Source organism: Neopsephotus bourkii, unplaced genomic scaffold, assembly GCF_033783945.1.
Source record: "Neopsephotus bourkii isolate Nb327-2 ecotype Australia unplaced genomic scaffold, CSIRO-AGI_Nbou_v1 NB_107, whole genome shotgun sequence".
NCBI classification, from domain to species: Eukaryota; Metazoa; Chordata; class Aves; order Psittaciformes; family Psittacidae; genus Neopsephotus; species Neopsephotus bourkii.
This window is the reverse complement of record NW_026900624.1, coordinates 14,028,767-14,049,320: the sequence shown is the minus strand read 5'-3', so window position 1 is coordinate 14,049,320 and position 20,554 is coordinate 14,028,767. Positions and strand designations below refer to the sequence as shown.

At 41.6% G+C, this 20,554-nt stretch overlaps 1 long non-coding RNA gene across 2 annotated transcripts; it reads left to right on the top strand.

The window, feature by feature from the left end:
• Window positions 1-14,498: 14,498 nt before the first annotated feature.
• On the top strand, window positions 14,499-17,939 carry LOC133214179 (uncharacterized). 2 transcript variants are annotated; one of them, XR_009726025.1, is made up of 3 exons: window positions 14,499-14,667; window positions 16,522-16,636; window positions 17,185-17,939. It is a non-coding gene; the product is annotated as an uncharacterized LOC133214179 (long non-coding RNA). The 2 variants fall into 2 exon arrangements; XR_009726024.1 differs by lacking the exon at window positions 14,499-14,667 and having other exon boundaries at window positions 16,087-16,636.
• The last annotated feature ends 2,615 nt before the right edge of the window (window positions 17,940-20,554 follow it).

Genomic DNA, 20,554 nt, shown 5'->3' with positions numbered 1-20,554 from the left:
TCTTGTGTTTTGGGTGACTTTTAGTTAGCTGTTCACTTTCTGAAATAGTAGAAAACCACTGTTGCTTACTGTTTGGTTGTGTTACGCAGTGACATATGTTTGGTTTGCTTTTTACTCCTGAGCAAGATGCACTGGTTGACCAAAGGGCCAGATAGGTGGTGGTTATACCACCATACCAGATGGAGGGTGTAAGTAGGTATGTGGGGTGAGTAGGAAGGAGTGGAGCTCTCCTTTGGAGTCAGTAAGGTCTTAGACTGGCTGAGGTGTCTCTTGAAGTGTCAACCTGAAAGGTGCAGATGAAGAGCTCCTCTTTCTGCCCTGCAGCCTAGGCTCCTTGCTCCCCTGATCTCTCCTTCTAGCTCCATGTGTGTGCCTGCCTGGGCTTCCCCTGCAGTGTTACCGCTGGTTCCCCTTGTCAGTGCCTGCCCATGGATGATGAGCACAAGCAGCATGTCCCAAGGGACTTCACAACCTCTCTGACTGGGTGCCTGTGTTACACTTAAGTGATGGGGTTAAAGAAACTATACCTGTGTGGCCACAGCATTAGCTGGATGACTGCAAATCCCTCAAATATACTTGTTTAACTAGATTTCTAACACTGGTCATCAATACATTGTGTACCACAAAATGGTCTTTACAATAATGTTTGACAGTGGATCTCATGGTAACCTCAGAAACACACGTTTATGTAGTGGGGTGGAATTTGTGAAAATGTGCTTGATTTTCTTCTAGTCTAGCTTTAATGCATTTAAGTTCTTGACTATGATAGTTTGTCTTTCAGATTGGGCATAGCCCAGCTGAACGTTTCCATTTAAAGGTGGTTGCACTGTGCAGCTCTTTTCCTGTGTCTGACTCAGATGACTGGATTTTAAAAATGCTGGACACATTGAAGAGAGAACTAGAGATACATTTTTATAAAATATGATTATTATTCTTACTTTTTTTCACTTTGTATCTTCATGTTCCCACAATTCATATACATGAGGGTGGACTATCATACGTAAAATGACTTTTCTGTGTTATCTTTGCACTCCTTCTGCTCTCATTTTCAGTGATTCAGTAGGTTTTCATTCTGTGTGTTCTCATTTACATTGTAAATTTCTTTTGCAGGGACTGCCTTTTACTATATACTTTTGCAGCAAAACTACAATTAGCTATAGTTCTGACTGGAACATCGGGGGCCTACTGTAAGGCAAACAATTCCTAATCTTAATTATACATGTAACAATAATGTGCCTCGCAGTCCTGGTCTTTGAGAGTTAGTCTGTGTTCCAGTAAGAAGAGTAGTTACTCCCTCTTTTCTAACACTTCTTTTTTGACAGTCCACACTGGTACCACATAAACAAGATCTCCAAACCGGGTGCTTAATTAGAACATTTTTTGGGGTAGGGCTTTTAGGACACTGTGTTGAAGAAGCCTGGTCCAGTACAGAAAAAAAAGAGCTTTGAGATGCTTTACCAATGCTGCCATCTCTTGATTTTGTTTGGTATTGCCACCCTTCATAATTCAGGGGCGATATGGTCGGATTCTTAAAAGCAAAACCAAGACCCCTCCAGACCCCAGAGTTATTAAATGCCTTGTTTTTTTTTTTTTTTTTTTTTTTTTTACCCCTAAAGCCTCTCAGCTTTTAGGTAAATAACGTCCTCATACACGAAGCTGCATTTACCTCAAGCAGGGCTACGTTCAGCCTTTTCTGTCTTTAATACCTTCTTTGTCCAGTCAAACAAACTGTGGTTGTTATGAATTGTAGTCACTCACTAAAAATTAACACTGAGAAATAAACCAAAGGAATGAAAACAACAGTAGCAGTACTATATGCTTCATGAAATCCTAAAGGGCCTCATTTACAACTGGAACCCCTAAGAGAATTAGAGACTACAAAATCTTTCTGAGTTCATGGAAGTTGCAAATCTGCTTTCTGTTACTAAGCAATGGTTGTTTTGGGGTTTCTATAAAATAGGGTCTTATCTTAGTTTCCAGTGAGCAATCCAATGTCTTGATTCCAAATGGTAATTTTGTGTGTGGATTTTAGTGTTTTGTTGCGTTTTTTCCCCTTTGTCCAGAAAGTTTGTCACTAGAAGGTACTAGCTTCTCATAGCTGAAAGAATTAATGTAAAAAGGTGAATTCCAATAGCCTTGTATTTTTATTAAGGGTTTACAAAAAGGTCAGTCTTTTTTTTTCCCCCCACTCCAATTTATCAGTGTTTTAAAATGTGGAAGTTCAGGATTTTGGGTTAAAATTACAATTGTTTTTAAGCTGGTGTGCATGAAAAACACTGAAACCTGAAGGTATCATTTTGAAGTGATTAAGATATAATATTTCTGTAGAAGCCTACTGAAATATGTTCTGAATTAAAAAAAAATTAGTTTTAGTTATGTTTTAAAAATTAATATGGTTAGATATTAATTTGAATGGAAGATAATGTTTGTTAACAGATCTAATCTCTGCAGCCAGACGAAAATGATCTTTGTCCTTGTTTCTAAATATACTTCCTCTTGGACAGATTGAAACAAGCTGATGTCATTATATTGCCTGTCTTGGCAGCTGCATTCGATAAATAAAGACAATTATGCCAGTGTAGGTGTTTCCACAAATGTTTTTTGAAATCCTTTAGAAAAGATCACATTTAATGATAAGAAAACATAAGTTTTCATTTGGACTTTTGATGGTTTTGCTCTCATCCTTGCAATGTGAGGTGGTACATTTCCAATGAGGATGCTGTTTTCGTGAGAACTGCTCTGAGATTTCCAGTACTGCTCAGAAATTACATATTATAGAATACTGATCTTAACTGGAACACAGCTGGTGACTCAGAAATATTTGGGTCTGTAACACAATTTTACATCTGCCCTCTTTGAAAACCCCACTGTAATGTCATTCTATAACTTTGCTACTCTGGCATCCCCCCTGATGGGGGAAGACAACTGTTTTTGTTTACATGTATGGTGGTTTTTATTATTATTTTTCTTTTACTCTCTCTGCTCATGGTGCTCTTGGCTAAGTAATTTATGGCCTAATATCAGAGCCTTAGACAACTGTGTTGGTTGCCAGAGGCCTGGCAATCAAATCTGAGAAGTGTTTTAAAGACATGTTTTGTTTGAAATTGCTTTTCTGTTCTTCCCCAAATGAAATCTTGCTGCTGCACACATTTATTTTGGAATGGAAGAAGCATCAGTGGAGGACAGATAGTATGTGTTTATGGACACCTGAAAAAAAAAATTGAAAAGCTTGCTAAGGAAATTAGAAGTGGGCCACTCTCATTTGAAGAAGAAATGGAATTTTCAAAGACTGGGATAGGCATTAGGGTAATACTTCTGAGGCCATGTCTAACATTTGTGTTTGTACAGGCTGTAGTGGTCAAGAAATATCTCCCAGCTGGATTCTCTGAATGCACATGTGGTAGCCCTGGGTGTTCTGTTGCAGATTCAGAGATCTGCTGTAGAGTAGCATCCTGTGTCTTTCTGTGATCCTACACTGATACCTTGTGGTATGCTGCTGCCCCTGTGTACGTTAGCAGTTCTTAGCAGGTCCCAGTGGCCTTGTAGCTTCCACAACACCATGCTTTGGGAACAGGGTAATAGTGGTATTGATTAAGGTCTGTTTAGAAATGTAACACTTTTTCTTTGGCTGGTTTGTTTGCAGAAGAGCAAGGACAGTAAAAAAAGGTGTGTGTGTGTGTGTGTGTGTGTGTGTGTGTGTGTGTGTGAAACAGCAAGAAGAGCCAAGGCTGTGTTTCATGAGATCTAGTGATTTAATAAAATGTGTGAGCTTTCTATGGAGCTCTAGAGAGAATCTTAGTAGCTTTTTATTCCTTTCCTGCTTGCTGCTGCTTTCAAACAGCACTCCCATGTGCTTTCCCTTATTTCCTTTTGGTTTAGGATGGCTTTTCACTGAAGCTCCCATCCAGCTCCTCAGCTTATCTTTGTAGGTATCTCTGCAGAATTTACCAACCAAACTTGTTTTTCTTTCTCACCTGATTGCACGATCAACTTTCAATCTCTGTGCTGCTTTTATACTGAGGAAGAGCATGCAGTGTTCGCAACAAGCAGTGTGAACCGATCATGACCTCTCCCGCAGCAGCGTTTTATCTGTCTCCTCTTACCCATTAGCTGTTCTCTTTGTAAAGAGGAGCAGTGTTTCAGCTTTGTAATTGTAATTGTTTTCCGTTTTCTGGAAATACCAGTTCAACTTCTCTGCCAACCACCAAACCCTCTCACTCCCTCTGCAGGATTGATTCAACCAGCTTTCTAGTCCTTGTGCTTCCTTTCCCTCCACAGAAATTCTGTCTCCTTTGCGCTGAGATTTTTAGCAACTACATGTAACACACAAATCCCATGTTTACTTTTTAAACGTCTGGTTTTCCTGCTGTTCTTATTTTCTGGGTGCCTTATCCTCTCCTTTCTTTGGAAAACACCTGGCGTTACCTGAAGAGCAGTGTGATTTTGCCCTTCAGCGTTCAGAACATGCCTTTTGGTGACTTTTGATGTGAGGCCCCACCTCACACATGATGAGAAATTCTTCCATTACTTTTTGGAGCCCTCCAGAAACTGAGTTTGAGATTCCCTAAAAGGAGGAGTTTCTCTCTGGTTTTAGGGTTATGGTTGGGGTAATATTTCTTCACTTTTTAAACCACAAGTATCTGCACAGTTTTCATTAATGTATCTTCTTTTTTTCTGTCTGGAGTAAATCTGGGTCTTCTTCATGAGGTTTTTATTTCAGTTGTATTTCTTTGTTTTAACAGAAATTTTGCTGATGACTGTGCCACTTACTAGTACCCCTTTTTGCATTCCCACTTATCAGTGCAGGGAGTGTTCACTGTTTGTACTTAAGGTGCCAAGTACGACCACAGACATAATGAGCTCCAAACTAGATAGGACCTTGTTTAGGGAGCTAGAAAGTTAAGCAGGATATGGGCAGCATCATGGCTGTAACAAACTAAACATAACTCACTGAGAGTTAAGAAAAGAGGTAAATTCTTCATTCTTAATAAACTGTTGACAGGGGAGAGATCTACTGGAAAAACAAAGCTTAATTTTTGTTTTAAAACTTCATTGACCCAGCTTCCTACAGCCTGAAATCATCTGAGGCAGGAAAGGGATGACCGTAGTAGCAAATGTTTCATGGACAGAGTGACCTTAATACCAAGCATGTTCTGAACAAACTGCAGACAAGTCAGTTTTCAAACTCTACTGAGAGTTGTGGTAGTCTCTGTGGGATCAAGCGAAGAGAGTGAAGCAAAGACATCTTTTTGGAGGGAATCACAGTGCATGTCTGCATGGTATATTACGGGCCAACATGATCTTGTGGCTACCAGGAATATGTTGCATAAACATACTCTTAACAAGCCAATCCCTGAACATGTACCTGTTTAGTATGGCAGAATGTTTGCTTATTAGAAACAATTATGCCAACCCAAACATACAGAAATCATGTGCCAAACCTCCCCTCCAAAATAAGACTGCCTTTAAGATTACAAGATTAAACCACTACCAACAGCAATCTAAGGCAATATATTCTGGAATCTTTTTATTTGACATCTGGTGTTGGAACATTCACTGTCTGCTTGCAAGTTTGCCACATTGTCACGAAAACCAGAAATGTACTTAAAAAAACAAAAAAATAGATCCCAGACTCTGGGGTAGTTACCTGATTACAGCCTCTGCAATGCTCACAAAGCCATCAGGTATCACAAGAGTTGTGCTGGGTATGACTGCTCAATGAGGAATTGTGTGGATCTGAATGCCAGGGTGAGGCATATGCATGTTCACACATAGAATCATAGAATCAGAGAATAGGTAGGGTTGGAAAGGACCTTAAGATCATCTAGTTCCAACCCCTCTGCCATGGGCAGGGATACCTCCCACTAAACCATGTCACCCAAGGCTCTGTCCAGCTTGGCCTTGAACACTGCCAGGGATGGAGCATTCACAAGCTCCCTGGGCAGCCCATTCCAGTGCCTCACCACCGTTACAGTAAGGAACTTCTCCCTTACATCCAATGTAAATTTCCCCTGTTTCAGTTTTAACCTGTTGCCCCTTGTCCTATCACTACAGTCCCTAATGTACACTCCCATCCCCATGCTGAGTGAAAGATAAATCTTGAGTGAGTTTAGAGGATGTGCAAGATCTTTAAGGATGTGGAGAATCTTTTCTGAGTTTAGGTAAGGTTGTTTAAGATGTTCATAAACCCCAACTGTTCAGCTTCCCTCAGAACTGGAGACTTCTGCCTCCCCAGCTGAGCTGGTGCAAGGGGAAGGGTGCTACAGTGCAATGTCAGATCACCTTCCCCAGCAGTGCTCAGATAATGGGTGTTGAAAAACAGTGGATGAGGACTGCTTGCACCTTCAGTCCTCTTGGCAGTGGGAGTGAGGATACTACTGTTAGGAGTGAGGAGATTGGGGGTGACATGCATCTGAGTAATAGTAATGCTTGAAATCACTTCCAGTTCTCTGTAGAATAAATATGTGTCTAACCAAAGGCAAGGCTGGAAAAGTGCTGATAACGTGGCTTGATATTACAGACACTGAAATTTACTGCCTCCAAGGGGCTTTCTGCTTTCTCAAGAGAGATTGCAATAACCTGCTGTGCAGGAAGGAGTGTGCTTGAGAAGCAGATGATCACGTGTCACCTCGCTGAAATATGTTTGCCCTTCAGACTGAGCTTGAGCCTCTGAAAGTGTTTTGGGTTTTATCTCAGCACGGGGAGGGAGGCTGATTTCCAGCTGGATAGTGATGTGTCATCTTCTGGTCCATCCCTGCTCTGTGTCTGTCCATGATTAGATACAGATTGAGTTGTCTGGTACAGGGTTCCCTGGCCAGATGCTGCTGTTGCTTTTATTTTGATGCCCTGTGTTTGGAACTAGAACCTAATGCATATCAAAAAGCTAACAAACCCCAAGAACTGGAGTGCAGTTGTTGTGTTAAGGTATGCTGTCTGGGTATTTGCTCCATTTCTGGCCTTAGTGCAAGACTCTCTCTTGTCCTACCCAACAGAAGTGTGCATTTTGGTGTTTGATCATTCGTTTTATATTCATTATAATTTTAAGCAGTGCTTTCCTGACCTAATGTGCCTGTGAGTGATCATAGCTGTGCGTGTGCATGTGTGGGGTTACGCACTCCGCCATTCTGCCTGTCCTGCTCCTTCCCTTCTGTCACTAAGCCAACAAAGGCTGTGTCGTGCTGGTCTCTGCCATTCCCCAGGGTTTTTCCAGCTAGGTCTCTGGCTGAGATGGGAAGAAGGAAAAAGTGCTCTTTGATCCTGTGTGGTCAACCTCAGGGCACTGCAGGAGAGATATTGAGAAGTAAAGTCTAAAAGCTGTTGAAAGCAGCTGAGTAGAAAACAAATCACTCAGGCAAAGAAAGCATCAGTTTCAATATGACTAAGTTTCATAAACCATGATACTCTGCATGCATTCATTACCATGTGACAAGAAAGGACATGGTGCACGCGGTTCACACAAGATGGTCATGTGAGATAATGCCTGCTCAAATCTTTTATCCTTTCAAGGAGACACGGAAAGTGTTCCCAGGGCATGTGTTTCTGCCAGTCTCACTCAACTTTTCCTTGTCTGGGAAGGTGTGTCCTGGAAAATGTTAATAGCCTGAAATGAACGTTTTCCCCTTTGACTTGTAATTTGAAGTCAGATAAAGATTTTATTTCTAAATAACATTACTGTTCAGCACTCAGGCATATCCTGAGGAGGAATTGGTAATATTTTTTGGTGCCTCAGATGTGACTGTGAGTGTTCCCTAATCTGCAGCAGTGCAAAATTGCCTGTATGTGGTGGGAAGGAGGGCTCATTTTTCAGGCTGGTGGATGAGGAGTGCTCTTCTGTTCCATCCCACCGGCACCACTCTGATGAGCCCATCAGAGCACTGAAGATGTGTACAATGAATGCTAAACACATCATGCAAATAAGCACAATAATAATAATGTTGAAGATGGGAAATGAATAATTTCTCTAAATGAAGCTTGGGCAGGAATTCAGATAGAAAGTATGTAATTAAACCAAGCTGGAACTCGATCAAAATACTGAAATGGTACTAGGAAAAAAAGAGAAAAGTTATTTAATGACTATTAGCAGGAAGAACCTTGGCTTTTTATTCCATCCAGAAAGAAGACAACTGCCAGCACCAGGGAAAGTCAGATTCCTAAGAGAATGTACCTGTTTCTCCCACATGATTTTCCCATGGAGAATTGCTATCTTGGGCTGCCAGGATAATGCCCACCAGTTCTGGAAGTGGGGTAGAGATTTGTGTGGGGCAGAGGCTTCTGATTTGAGCCTGATAAGACAGTGGAAGGGCTGGAGATAGATTTTAACACCTGGTCCTATTCAAGTGGACAAAATGACTAATGACTGCTTACACAGTCCTCTCCCATCTGAACTCTGACCAGACTGCACCTCTGCTTGACTTGGACTCTCCAGTACAAACATTACTTACAATCCTATGACAATCTGAGGAAGAAAGATGAGCAGCAAGGATCTTCACCTGATCACTAACCACAAAGGCACATGTACTACTATGTGACAGAGAGTCGAAACTGCTGCTAGCTTTACTGGGTAGTGATTGCCCCCTTTTCTACTCCCATGCCTAGAGGACAGAATAAATTATCCAGAGAGCACCTCTCTTAGCTGAAAAAAGGCTGAACTTTGGTCGTGTATTTGTGGAGCTCAGTGCACAATTAACCTGACACAAGTGGCTGTGGCATAGTTCACTGTAAATCCTTACACAATAAATGGATTGTAATCATTACATTTCAGTTACTACGGAAAGGCAATTTGAAGACTAAATAAAGCAGGATGTTGAGGTTTCAGATTAGAGGTCTTTTGAAAAGTTTTGAGAAAAGGAGAATACCTGCAGTGGTCTGCAATGCTTTGATGTGGCTTTGTGTGCTGACAGGGATCATGCAGTACATAGCTACATGGGCTCATAGAGAGAAGGAAGGATCAAGCTTTTACTCCTGCACTGGAGGCAAAGGAGGTGGTAATGTGTTGCAAATCGCATCATGGACCTATGCTCAGTAACGGGGAGTAACAACCCCAAACTATTTGTTCCCTCCATTCCCCCGATTCCCATAGGAAGGGATAAGTTGCTTAAAGCATGGTTTTATTCCACAGCGTAATTGCTGTTTTGCTACTCATTTGACTCTCCTAAAAACAGAGTGTGACTTAGCTGTGCTCATGGCCACAGGCGTGTTGATATCTATGTAAGACTCAAGCAGGCAAGGAAGAGTTTGTAGAGGAAAGCATCACTAAATGCCACAAAGCCAAGTCCTCAGTGGTGGTAAGGTCAGTACAGGAGCTTCTAGCAGCTGGCTCTCTGCCCCTGTCTCCCAGGTGATGTTATGGTGTGGTCCAAGGCTGTGTGACTTCCTATGCCTGCTGCTGTGCTAAGACTGTGAAAAATTAAACCACTAGGAGCAGAGCTGCTCAGCCTGGGATGACCCAGCTGAGGAAATGGCAGCTCAGTACATGCCAGTTACCTGGGGATCCCAGTGTGGGCTGTGGTGGCTTTCATGAGCTGATGTATAATTTAGGCCCAGTGAATGTGGGAGCATTGGGCTGTAACCTTCCCCCGAGTAACTGAGAGGAAGTCTATAATCCGAACCACACTCCTCCCCACTGTGCCTGTGTGATACGGGCTGCACTGGGGACTCTCCATGCTTAAGGTGCTATGAATCAGATCCAAACATGATTTAAGGTAATTTTCTTCTAATTCACAGTCAGGCAATGGAATGAATCTGTCTTCTGAGAATAAAAAATATTAATAACTCCTTCAGACACAGTTTGGAAGCAAATGAATACCTCCATTTTTTGGTAAATTTTGAGAGTGGTTTTTTACTGCATGGAGATGAAATCTATTAGCAGAACACATGAATTAAAAGCAGCTTATTTGCATTGTGATTAACTATTCCTGAAATGAGAAGGCTCATCTAGTTGTGAATATATGGCAACAAACCTTATAAATGGTGCAATGTGGCTTAATCTTCGGGTTTTATGTTTCCACAAAATGGCTTTCATACAGAAACGTTTTCTTCTTACCTACAGCTGAAATTTGTCACCATGGTAACCTTCCAGATTTGGAGGGGCGGGGTGCTCTAGGCAAATATGTGTCCACAACCTCAGAAATGGTTATCCAAATTTGGATTAATTTCTTCCCTTTTTCTTTAACATATATGAGGCTCTTACACACTGGACAGCTGCTCACATAATCAGATCAGAGGGAGGCCACATGGATTTAAATTCTTGTTTTCTTTCTTCAAAGGAGCAGTGTTTGGGGCAATTTCCTCCCTTATTCAACTAGCTCTATCCTTCCCCAGCTGCAGCTCCAAGTCAGCGTGGCTCTCCTGGAGCTGCTGGCCCGTGCTCTGCTCTGCTCCAGTGCCAACACCCACTGTTGCTGAGGAAATGCAGGGATCCTGAAGTGGGATCCCAGCAGCTCATCACTGGAGAATATGCTGTTCATTTACTGGCTTCAATATGCACATAGTTACATAGTTCTATTTTGTTTTATTGTACATGTCTGGAAGTGACTTGGGGCTTTAAACAGGTTATTTTTTAAATTGTGGAACTATTTCTTTTGTATTTTTTAAGGGAAAAAATGATAGAAATGTGCGTTAAGACTTCCAAAAATAAGATTACTAAAGTCTTAGAGAACCCTCCCCCACAAAACTGTGTCAATGCAATATTATTTGAAGGACATGTCACCATCTTGATCCTTTAACTTCTGATTTTCATTTCCAATTTTATGTGTCAAACTGCTTCCTACTGCTTGCCCATGTTTCTGGCTTTTAGATTGCAGGAAAAAGGAGGAGTTTGTGATTAAAGCTCTGGACAAAGGCTGTGTAGGGTGAAGTTGCTGTTAGTGAACTACTGGCTCTGCCGCTAACTCCTGAGATAACCACTGTTGAGTCATTACATGTCTTTCTGCCTGAGGTCCTAGCCTGTAGACAACACATAGTCTTTCTTCTCGTCCTTTTGCTTTTTGTGTGGGCATAAAGTGTGACAAGCGCTAGTGGCAGGAGTGCCTTGATTTCATCTGAAGCTTCTTAGTATAGCTAATAAATAAATAGTAAGTAAAAACTATTTGAGGGAGTGCAATAATTAGTGAAGTGGTGACCCTATCTGTTTGTTTGCTTTTGAGAAGTTCCTGGCCTACCACAGGAGCTATCAGTAAATAAACCCCTGTTATATGAGTACACCCACTTCTTTTTTTTCACTGTGACTGACATTTACATCTTCTTTTATTTTCCCTGTACGGTGGGGGGAGCAATGATTCTGAAAGTTATCTGAAGTTTTTTTCAGGTCACTTAAGCTGTTTGCAGGCTCAGACTGGCATGTGCATCTTGTGTGCAGCCAAATCATGTGTGTTTGCAGGAGACAGTATGCTTGTGTTTCTCCCACGACCCTGCTGGCTCATTAGTGTTATTTCTGGAGGTCTTGTTTCCACAGTAACAGGCAATTACCATTGTTCCTTGGACTGCCAAAGTTACCACCAGCAACGCAGAGGAAGATGCGTTATTCTCTATATTGGGATAAAATGCTTTCATATGTCTTGCTATTCACTGAATGCCAATCCTGACGCAGGTCCTGTGCAAATAGCACACTCCACCCCCTGCCAGTGCAGCTTTTGCTGATACTAAGACATGCCAAATTCTGAAACGATCCAAAATGAACTTCTCTGGTCTGTGGCTACACTGGCAACAACAGGGTCAGGATTTCAGCGGCAGGATGACTGTACCAATGGTAGCTCTGGTAGGAATATAAATAGAATAGCTTGGAGGCAGTTCTTTTTGCATTTGTGCTTAACCCTGTTCTAAGTAATGCTGGCTAGTGACGTCAATAAAATATACTGTCTTCACCCTATAGTTTCTACCAGTAGAGTGGTGGAGCTCACAAAGAGGAGACTGGTGGTCTTACGCTGGCAGGATGCCGAAGTGTCTGTATGCACGATGCCTTTATCATTCCCAAGGGGCAATGTGTGGCTTCTCCTTTCCCTTTTATCTTTACATTGCAAAAAGACTGCTTCAGCCAGAATGGGTTTTAAACTCCAGAAAACATATCCTGAATTTTATGTACATGTCAAAAGATTAGGCATCTGGGAAGCTGAAGGCAAATGAGCTTTTGTGGGCAAAAGAAGTGGGGTAGTGAGATGCTGTTGCACCTGGGTTAGGTTTCATGACTTGGAGAGTTTTCATGGCTTTTAGTGACTCCAGTTTCCAAGTGTACTCCATATTCTAAAAAGCTCTGAGGCCATATCTGAGCTCGTCTTAACAGAGTTTTCTTGTGAATGGGTGCATGTGTGGATCTACATGTAGTCGTCCACTTGCCCAAATGACTAATAACAGGTCTTGAAAGAAGAACATAGACTGTAGCCTCCATAAATTAAAGCACAGGGGACTGCAGGCAAGGAGTCTTGCTCCTAGGTAGCTGAAGAAAAGAGATCAAGAGAGGCATTATAAAACTGGGAATGAACAGCTGTTCATCATGGAAACACTTGCACTAGAGATTTTTAAAATCTGGACTTACCAGAGAAAGCAGAGGACAGTTTCCTATCAGGCCAGTATATGAGGGTGTCAGTGAGCCTGCTGCTTTGACAACTATCAACATGCTTCAGCTGCCCTTGAGGAAATAATAATCCAAAGCAAAGTGCCTGTATCTTTTGTAGAAGCCAGCCTAATTTTTAAGTGTCTCTCAATTAGTAGGGATTGAAGTGTAGAAAGTCTGTCAGTTTTTTTGGAGGCTGACCATGGAGCAAAGGCAGTACTGCAGAGAAAGGTTAGGAAGACATCCTTGGACGTGGGGGAGCAGTCCTACCTAATCCAACAAGCTTCTCCTCTTTTGTATTGCATCCTCCTAACATTTTAGCATGGTCTGTATGACAGAAAGAAATAAGAAGGAAGATAATCTTATTTTCCACACATAAATCAGAATTTAGTGTTTAAGTTGTAGGGGACATCATACGAGGCTTGTGTGGTTCATAATTAGCCGAGACTTGGTTTTGTATTATAAGAAAATATTCCCATCTCGAAAACAAACCAAGCCTTTGCCCCTTATCTGTAAAGCTTCAGGGCACCCACTGGCATCCCACATTTTTAGCCGGGGTGGTGTGCCGAGCTTGCCAGCAGACACTAGGTGGGAGCCTTGGGCTGCGGTTTTACCGCAGCTGCTGAAGGCAGAAAAAGCAGAAGACTTGTGCGTGATCGTTTTCTTTTCTTGCTGCTTTCACATGCTGGAAAGGAAAGTCTAAGCTTTGCAGGTGCAGAATGAGATGAGCGAAGGAATGGAGGAGAAATATCTGTTACACCCCAGGTTCTACCTGCAACAGGATTTTGTGAGCAGGGCTGCGGTGGGAGTATTGAAGCCTTCCTAGTTCGTGGGAGTGGTTGGGTTGCAAGATTGATTTAATTTTATCCTCATTTATCTATCCTGATGGCGATAATTTTGAGATCCCCATGAATGCATATAAAAATATTAAAATTGAGATGAAAGTGAGTACTGATGAACTGATTTATCTAGCAACAAATGCTGGTAGAACCAGCTAAGATGAAGTGCATGCTCTATTTGTGATGATTGCTTTCAATAAGGCCTCCAATCTTAAAGATGTTCCAAATAGGGAGATTTAAAGTTAGTACAAAGAATGAATCACAGGTTGAGTGAGAGCCAGATGAAACCTGAAATGTTCATTTTGAGAGAAATCTCAAAGTTTATGATTTCAAAGCTGCTTGTTGCTCTTGGTGATAAAAATACTGTTTTCAGTGTCTTCCTAAGAACTGAAAATTAAGAACCTTTCAATTAGGTACTTCTGGTAAAATAGCTGATGGTTTTTTTTGAAAATTAGTTAAATTTTGGTACTGTTTCACATGTCAGTTGTAATGCAGAGTTAGCTTATACTGAATCAAGTCTCATACGAGGGCATGTTATGCAATCCTACCACTAACATAGCATACCATGAATATCAGAATTAAATATTCTGTTATATAATTTAGTACAGGTGATTTTTTTTATTTATTTTCAAAACAAGTGACTTTTTAGGAAGTAACAAGTTTTCTGTCAAAACTTGTACCAGCTTTAGTATTCTGTGCTGACTGAAACCATTGAAATTTTTACACTCTGAAGAAGAAATGTGCTTGGTACTAGTTAGGGACAAATTTTTTTTATTACCCTAGAAACCCGATTCCAGACTAATGGCAGGATATTGAACACATCAGTGTCTCTTGTTTTTAACTGGATAATGTAAAAAAAAAAACAACCAAGAACAGAATATGATATAAAAATACGAGGTTGTTTTCAAAATTAGTGTTTTAATTTGAAAAAAATCTGCCCTTTCTTTTTTCTAAGGCAAACTTTTCAATACTGAAGATTTTGTTTGAGCCACCTTTTTCCATAGGGATTTTTCATTTGTACTTACAATTTTGTGAAAAATGTTGATTTTATCAAAATAGTATTTTCTGGTTGAAGACTGTTTCAATTAAAATTTTCTCACTAGTGTGAGCTGTTATAACACTCTCCTCCTCCACCCTCTGAGCTGTGGTAAAAGGGTGAGTGAAGTTATTGATTTATCTTTCCTTATATTTTTTTTAGTGCAATGACTTCAGGAGCTTCATAGCTGTTCTGCAGACAGATGCACAATTGTGAAGCATCAATATGGACTGCAAATCTCTACTGTCAGTCAGCTCTTCTTCCTCTCTGCATAACGTAATCCCTATCTTCACAATGCCTGCACAGATACACATTTGCAAAGATGTTTTTCTGAAGATTTTACTTGTTCTCATCTCTAGCAACATTATATGGAGTTTCAGTTCACAGTTCACTGTGTTCCCTCCTACCACTGAAATGCAGCCAACTCTGAGCTGCGGCTATTAAACATCACACAATCAACACCACAAAAGGGATTGTGGAAAGCAAAGGAATTCAGAGAAAAGCAGCAAATCAAGTGAGGGCTGCAAGGGTTGTCTGGGAAGTGATAACAAAGGGTAATAGGGAATGAGTAGTGGTTAATAGCGGTGCAGAATAGAAATCACCTTGATACTGAGTTGATGATACCAGCATGCAAGGGAGAGCTTTTGAGGGTGGCACAAAGAGATGTCACTAGGAGTAGTCAGATTTCAGCCAGGGAGACAAGCAGCTCAGGTTCCCTAACCACTGAGTTTTGTCAGTGTCAAGAGTCCCAAGGAAAGGGCTGCAGGCATCATTGCTGGAGGATTTTAAAACCAATCACAGTTTCAAGACAGGACAAGGCAGTATTAGGACAGGTGAACAAAACAAGATAAATAGCCATAGCTATCCCCACTTTCTATGAGTCTGAGAAAAGTCAGGAGAAAGATAGCAAGGTCTGAAGGAACTTCATGTAGAAAGTTAGGAAAGAGCATGAACTAGCATGACAAGAGGTGTCACATGGCAAGGAAGAAGATTTCAAAGACAGTGCTCATCTTTGACAACATGATGACCTTAGGGTAGGAAAGGAAGAAAATGAGGAAGTTGTGCAATGAATCAGAGGAAAGGAGAAATGTGTGTGAATGTACATAGCTGTTTATGTGTGTGTGGCACAACAGGAATCTCATAGAAATTGGACAAAATATTATAGACTCTGCATCTCAGTTTGCCCAGGATGCTGGGACACCTTGGCACAAAACCTGCACATGAATTCTTGCTGCTTTAGGTAAAGCGATGAAGGGGGTAGGTTGCCAGACACTGTCACTGAGTATTCAGTGGACAAATACGAAGCAATTGCAAAAGTCTGTTCGCAACTCAAGTTGCATAGCAACACTAAATTGTCAGATTGCTGTAATGGCAGTCCCTTATCCCCCTTATTAGAGCTCTTTTTAGGAATCATGCAGTATGATGTTACTAGCCCACTCCCAAGCTGGTTGTCTGATCTTTATCTCTTGCTGAATGGTGCCATGTAATTTGCTGCAAAAGTATCTTGAAGTAGTACACCAGAGAGAAAGGTCCTTGAGGTTCCATCAACATAGGCCTTCAGAAGCAAAAGGTATGCATATGCAGGATGGGGCAGCAGAGACAATATCCTCAAAGAAGTCTAGTGTCTGACAAACTAAGCAGCTTGTATGTAACCCCATCTTTTCTCTGAACTGAGTCTTCCTTGATCCAACTGGAAGGCTATTTTGAGGAGTGAGCCAGAGTTGCTTATGTATTTCAAACACTGGTGCACACTTCTGTTTGTTGGTTAGATCAGTCCTATGGACTATTGCTGCTGTGAAATCCTAACTTCCAGACAGCTGTTTCCTGCTTTTCAATGTAAACACCTTGTGAGTTGTCTCCTGGTGGAGATGCTGAAGTACAAAAGCAGTCACAGCATCATCATCCTGTGATATTTTAGACACTGTCAGTATCTGAAAGAATACCTAGAAGTCTGCTTGTCTTGCAGGGTGTTGCTAATATCCTGCACAATTTCTTTCCTGGATGTCTTGTCTAGCACAGCATCCTCCTCCTTGTTTCATTCTAATGCTGTTTCTTTTGCTGGCACAAGATCCTGAAATGCCCCTGCCATCTCTTTACAGCCAAGGCAACCAGGGTCAATGGATACCAAGGTGTAGCTAGAATTTTAAGGATGCAAATAACCTGAATGAACTCCTTTACTGCAAACACCAGACCGACATGGACTGAGGACACAAGGTAGAGTGGAAATTAGCTTACAGGCCTTTTGCATGTGGTGATGGGGAGAGTGGTCTGTGTAAGCAAGTAATTCTCATTGATGTATCTCCTTTCTGAGGAGCTCCTGGTTGTAAACTATACCAGCTTTTCAAGATCATCACTGCAAATTCTGAACAACAAAAGAGACCTCAAAAGGACAGGATAGAAAGCCTGTCCCCTCTGTATAGAGTGATGGAATTATTCTGCTTCATTAAAACAACTGATGAGGAAACAAAGAGCCTCAAGATTTAGTTTCTCTATTTTTTTCTGTGACCAGAACCCAGAGCACACAAGTAGCATAACAGCCAGACTAGATGCTATACTTGCTTGCTTGATATTAAGGGGCTCAAGCTTAGACAAGGTCTAACACAGTAGGTGGTAAGTACCCATGCATGATATTTCTAAGAGAGATTCATCGACCATGGACTTACCCTTGACAAGGAACATCTCTGTAATGCAAAGTAGCTTAGCAGTCCTTACAAAGAAAGAACAAAAGGTGTTCATCTGACTTTCTCCTTTCTTCCTTTCAGTATCTCCATGAGCAAGAACTGCTGGATGGGACTCTCCAAAGAACTTAGTTCTCTCTCCATGAGAGGCTCCTTCTCTCTGACTGTGTTTTAGATTTATCTTGCTTCCCCCTGGGGCTAAAGGATTTGAGATCATTAGAGAGATAGGAGGTGGTGGAGTGGTGACCCACCAGTAATGTAGCTCAGTCATTCTGAGGACTGCTATCAGGAATGATTTATCCAAGAGGTCTGCAGAACAAATAGACTTTGATGCCTTGCAGCTGCTCTACATGTGTTTGTTGACAGCTCTGGCACTTCAGTGAATAAGTCAGTCCTGAATTTTAGGCTGTATCACCCAGACTGAAGAGTTTTGTATCTCCTTGCTGACATAGACTGTGTGGAGGTACAGATACAAGAACCTGTTTCATGGGGCTGGTTTACATTTGATAATTCTTATGACTTCCTCTTTTTAACTTGGTCTTGTAGTTTATGGTGGAGATAGAGCTGAGGGTCCTCACTGATGAGTGGAGGACTGTCTTATCAGACCTCAGACTATGGTCAGACCTCTTTAAAATTTCTCTCCCTGTATGTCTATCAATCTCATTCTGTGTGAGTTACTAAGTACCATCTTTGCAGTGCCTCAGCTTTATTTGACAATCCAAGTTTCCTTCCAAGTGACCTTTTGAGGATAACATTTGCAGGTTAAATGTGCTGAATAAGGACAAATGAGAAATGCAAAAAAAGTGAAAATGGGTTTTAAAGAAGATCATCTTCTGTCAGCATTGTTTGCATGTGTGCTCATTTCTCATAAACATTCAAAGGCTCAAGTTTCTTATACATGGAAAACAAATGTCAAGTCTGCACGTGACTACTTGTCATAAATTAATATGAAATGGCATCACACTTCATCTGGAAGTGCTTGTACACTCCTTTTTTAAAAAAGCAGAATAGATAATGATCAGAATCGCCACCTAGAGCTGGTGATCTGCATATGCAGGTATGAAAATGCTCTACAAGGAAGGTCAAGCCTCCAGTTTTGCAAATGGGACACAGTTCTTCAGTAAAGTCACTTGTCTGGTAGTCACAGAGCTTCCACTCCTCTACTTAACCCACCGAGGCAAGTGAGGATGCACATTTGATTATTTTCTCTTCCACCCTTGGCTGCCCCTTTTAAAAGAAGTCACTCTCCCTTTCTTTTACTGATCATGGCATGAGGTTATCCATTACTACCAGCACAGGCTTCCTTCCATCCTGGCTGTGCATGTGTGCTTAGTGGAATGTATTTTTTCTCTTCCTCCTTGCCTTGGAGTCATGCCTTGCCACTTTCCTTCAGGTGACCTCTGCTTATGACTTCGATGCCCCTCACTGCAAAGGATTTCTTCTCCACTACATCTCTTCTGGGCTGGCCAGAGACAAGTTTACTTGCAGAGCAAGCCTGACTGTGTGCTTGGCTATTCTGTACTTGTCCTACCATCCTTGTCCTTTTCTAAGGGGTCTCTTGTCTTCCAGGGCTTTCAGAGGAAGATTTGTGTTTCTGAGTCCTCTTCCTGCTTTCTTGTGTGGGATTTCATCCTGACAGTCCCCCAGACTGTGCGGAGATGCAGGATGCAGGAGAGTTATAAGGTGAATGTGTTTTTTCCTGTGAGGTCAGATTTTGACAATGGGTTTTACAAGGTTGCCTGTATGGGCTTGGTAGTGGTTTCAAAAAACGAAATCTAGTCAGAAGGGGCTTGTTCAAAGTGTCTAAAGTAACATGTATCAGAAGAGGTCTGTCAGAAATACCTTTTCTTTGTGTCTCTCCAGAAACTAGCGAAGGGACATTCAGAGAAAAATTGGCAATTTTCAGTTATTTCGCACAGTGGTAATTAAATCACCAGACATGTTGACACTGCATGATCTGGAGACCACAAATTGAGGTGGAAAATCTAAGTGGCTCTACAGAGTGAGCCAGTTTCCAAATTCCTAGGAATTCTTTTCTTGAGCCTTCTACAACTTCTTTTCAGGGCTCCAAGGGAACTGCCAGCCCTGACTGTCCCTGCCCAGCATCTCCTGGGTCTCCTTCCACCCTGCCCAGGTCCCAGGACCCCGGTTCACCCTCCAAGTGCCATTAGTCCTTCAGTGACACTGAAGCAGGGCTACTCTTCAGTTTACCACAGCCCTGGCCTGACCAGCCTTGGGTCCTGCTGCACCATGGGGGTCCCACTGCATGATGGATGTCCAACTGCCTCCCTGACTGCCTGCTCCCTGTATGGGATGGTGGGATCTTGCTGGGGAGCTCCCAGCCCTCCCAGTGCCCTGACTCTCTTTAAGCTGTTTGGTGTGGACACTGCTAGACTCTGTTGGCTGTGTCCTGTTCCATTTGTATGATTCCTCTTAAGCCCTGTACAGTCTGTGCCATCACATGCCATAACCAATAACATTTTTAAAATGGACAATTTTCATCCAATACACTGTGTTTATCTACAGCAAGAGTGTCAATGCCTGCCAGGATATAGAACTGATTGCAGAGACTGTAAATGTGATACTTGGACTAGTAAGTCATTTTACCAATGCATTTCCTCTTAAAAGTGATGATTGTTAGAAATCATTGATCTTTTTCTTGTCCTCTTAGTCCGACAATATCACAGCTCCAAGATGGGAAGGAAGCCTTGCTGTGTGAGCACAGATACACAGATCAATATCTGTTCTCATGGCAGCAAATGAAAATGAGTGGTACAAAGGTAGACTTGCACAACCCTGTTAGCAGGAACAGTTTGGAGGCAAGCATCAAATGTCATGGCAGTTGGAATGAAGAAAGTGAATAGATGCTTATGGCATCAGTCTGCCTTGGTTTAAAGTTTATTATTTTGGGGATAATTGCAACATTTCATTGCAAAATTTCTAGAATTTCTGGGGTGAAGGAGGGGAATGATGTTAGAAATATCTGTTGAAATAGCTGTTTCTCAGTGTTTGGGTACATCCATTTCAGAAAAGCAGGTAGTCATTCAGAAGAGACTAAGGGACCCATGCTTCTGTGAGCACATACTTCTGTGCATACTAAAACTGCAGGCTATAATATCTTTGCTCTAGATTTACCAGCAGATAACATTGCAGCTCAACAGTCAGTCTCCAATACCAAAATCCGTTAACTGAACTACAGCCTTGATACAGTCCAGGTAAATTTTGTTCTGGGTCTTCTGTTGATGAGGTATTTAAGCAAAACATGTTGCATTCGTTGTGAGGACTTTTTTTTTTTCCTTTGTTTTTGTACCACGCAGTTCAGAGAGATCATACAAGACACAGCTTTATTAAAAAAAAAAAAAAAAACAACAACAAACCTTTCAGACCAAAGAGTTAAAAAGGTGTTGGTGTGCTGACGTACATCACTTCATTATGTTGGGTTGTGGGACGGGAG